The 3,328-nt window shown below is 59.0% G+C and overlaps 1 pseudogene; it reads left to right on the top strand.

Moving 5' to 3' along the window:
- Nucleotides 1–1,202: 1,202 nt before the first annotated feature.
- The window catches only part of LOC136536754 (uncharacterized), a 3,937-nt pseudogene continuing 1,811 nt past the window's right edge, over nucleotides 1,203–3,328 (top strand).

Raw genomic sequence — 3,328 nt, 5'->3', positions numbered from 1 at the left:
CCATTACGGACCCGTCGAAGTAAATTGTCTAGTACTCGTGGGTGACACCTGGGGTCAGGAGATGGACCTCTGTCCATTCAGCGACAAAATCCATGAGAGCCTGAGATTTGGTAGTGGTACGGGGGATATACCTGATGTCGTGGCCCATGAGTTCGAGTGCCCACTTGGAGATCTGTCCCGCAGCGTCGTGGTTGCGGATGATGTCTCCGAGCGGGTATGAAGTGACGACCGCGACTTCGTAGTCAGTGAAGTAGTGCAACAGCTTCTGGGTCGCCATCAGCATGACGCATAGGAGTTTTTACACCTGGGAGTACCAGACCTTGGGGTCGGTGAGTACTTCTCCGATGAAGTATACTGGTCGTTGGACCTTAAGGTGGTGTCCCGGCTCCTCCCTTTCGACAACTTAGGCGGCGCTCACCACATGGTTGCTTGCCGCGATGTAGAGGAGGAGGGGGTTCTCTCCATTTGGGAGCGACAAGGATTAGGGTCGACGTTAGTGACACTTGGAGGCTCTCCAAAGCTTGTTCGCAACGTCGTCTGCTGGGGCGAGCTTTTGCTGGGAAGCAGGTTCATGAGGAACCTCAGGTTTATGAACCCAACAGTTTATATACACCTTCAATTCACTGTCCAACCACCGATTAGCACGTTGATCCAAATAGTAACTGATAAAATTTAGCCGCTATTAGCATAACATATCCTAAGTGTAAATTCAATTCATTCATTCATCGCTGGCTAACACGGACTCATTCCTCCTAATGAACTATGCTTTTGCAACGAACGACTGTGATGCGCCCATTTGCCCTATTTGCTTGGCTGGTAAGCCAGGATTAAAAGTACTGTTAGCTAATTTATTATAAGAGAAAAATATTATTTATTAACTAAAAAAATACGATTTATAAATCGAGTGAAGAGGATGATTGTCCACAGGAGACCACAACGCCGGTGCCTGATCATTCCAAACAAAAAAAAACGCCGGCCCCGTCTCACACTTTTGGATTGTCGCCCCACTTCTCCCTTCTTGGAATCTCCACAGAAACCGCGATGAACAGAAGGCCTAGGCCACGGCCAGGCAGCGCACGACACGGTCCGCCGCCGGCCCCACCTACCCATGTCCCGGCCCCACGCGCTGACCGCACAGTCGACGCAGCCCGCTGCCCCCGGTCCAGCCCCAGGTCCAGCACACCAGCCACTCCCCTCCAACCGCAACCGAAACCGCAGCCGCAGCCGCAGCCTCCTCTCTTCGCTGACGCTGCGGCCGCTCCTCTTTCCCAAACCAAACCATACCCACCCCACCACTACCAACCATCCGCAAAACCCCACGAGGAATCCCCCAAATTCGCCCTGCTCCCTCGCAGATCGCACCATCCGCGCGCGTTCCATCCAATTCTCCACCCCGCAGTCCCCGACCACCCAAGCCGAGGCGCCGGTTTCTTCGCTTCTTTGATTGGGGAGGGGAGCGGAGATGGGGGAGGGGGTGAAGGAGATGCTGGCTCCGCCGATCCAGCTGGCCGACGAGGTCGCCAAGCAGTGCGCTGCCGCGCGGAGCTTCCGCTTCGAGTGCGCCGACCTCAAGGCCCGCGCCGACAAACTGGCGGCGCTGCTGCGGCAGGCGGCGCGGGCGCCGGAACTCTACGAACCGCCCCGCTGCCCGCATCTTGACCGGGGCCACCCAGGCGCTGTCCAGAGCCTCCGCCCCTCGCCGCCCGCTGCGCTCGGGGCCACCCGCGCCTGCGCAGCCTCTTCACGCTCAGTCCCGCCGCCGGGTTCCCCCGGGCCCTGGCGGCGCTCGACACGGCGCTCGAGGACGTCGCGTGGCTGCTCCGCATCTCCCTCGCCTGGCGCCACCGGCGACGGGGACGACGACTCGCTCCTCGGCCTCCCCAACATCGCGCAGAACGAGCCCATCCTCTTCTTCATCTGGGACCATGTTGCGCGCCTGCACACGGGCTCACCGGCCGCCCGCGCTGATTCGGCGGTCAACCTCGCCTCGCTCGCCCGCGACATACCAGCACTTCGCCAAGCTCATCATCGAGGAGGACGGCGTGCCGCCGCTGCTCAAGCTGCTCAAGGACGGCACCGACGAGGGCCAGGAGGCCGCCGCACGCGCCCTGGGCCTCCTGGGCTGTGACGCCGAGAGCGTCGACAAGCTCATGCAGGCCGGGGTTTGCTCCTCTTTCGCCGCCGCGCTCAAGGAGCCGCCCATGCGCGTGCAGGCTGCTGTGGCGGAGGCCATCGCGTCCCTGGCTGACCGGAGCTCCACCTGCCAGGACCTTTTCGCGCAGAACAATGCGTCCGGTACCTTGTTGGACACCTCGCTTCCGGGACTATCCAGGAGCACAGCCGGTACTCCGTCGGCTCCAGCAGCTCCAAGAACAGCGCAGCCGCTGCTGCCCACAACACAGCAGCCCATGAAGTCACTCCACTCGGGTGGTGCTTGCCAAGACGCTGAGCATGCGCCACAGTGTGACCGCGACATCTCCAGCGGTGGTGCCGATGAGCCGCCAAGGATGTCCAATGGAACACCAGGAGGTGATCAAGACACAAAAAGGAACCCCCAAATGCAGTCGGTGGTACACTCGGCTATGGCTGCCAAGACAACACAAATGGCTCATTGGTTCCGCCGTTCAGGCCTCAGCTGGGCACCAGTGGCTCCAGTGGCCGTGGTGCTCGTGAGGTGGAGGATCCTGAAACCAAGGCACATTTGAAGGCTATGGCGGCAAAAGCTTTGTGGAAGCTTGCTCATAACCATTTGGGTGTGTGCAAGAGCATTACAGAGTCACGTGCGCTACTGTGCTTTGCTGTGCTCCTTGAGAAGGGTGATAGCGATATGGGCACTAATGTGCAGTACTTCTCAGCAATGGCCATCATGGAGATTGCCCGTGTCGCTGAACACAGCCTCGTGCTGCGGCAATCAGCATTCAAACCCAGCTCCCCAGCAGCCAAGGCTGTTGTTGATCAGCTGCTTCGTGTTGTCTGCAGGGGTGAATACGATGCATTGCTTCTCCCATGCATCACTGCCCTTGGCTGCCTTGCTCGTACCTTCACTGCAAGTGAGACCAGGATAGTGGCCCTCTTGTGCAGCTTCTCGATGAGCGTGAGCCTCCAGTCATAAAGGAGGCTGTTGTTGCGCTCACCAAGTTTGCGTGCACTGAGAACCACCTACATGTGAACCACTGCAAGGCCATTGTTGATGATGGTGGTGCGCGCCACCTTGTCCAGCTTGTCTACCTTGGCGACGAGGTGCAGAATGAGGCGCTGATACTACTCTGTTACATTGCATTGTATGTGCCTGAGAGCGAGGAACTCGCACAAGCTGGTGCTGGCCGTG

The sequence above is a fragment of the Miscanthus floridulus genome, chromosome 2 (assembly GCF_019320115.1).
Source record: "Miscanthus floridulus cultivar M001 chromosome 2, ASM1932011v1, whole genome shotgun sequence".
In the NCBI taxonomy this organism is placed as follows: domain Eukaryota; kingdom Viridiplantae; phylum Streptophyta; class Magnoliopsida; order Poales; family Poaceae; genus Miscanthus; species Miscanthus floridulus.
This window is presented reverse-complemented; position numbering and strand designations above follow the sequence as displayed.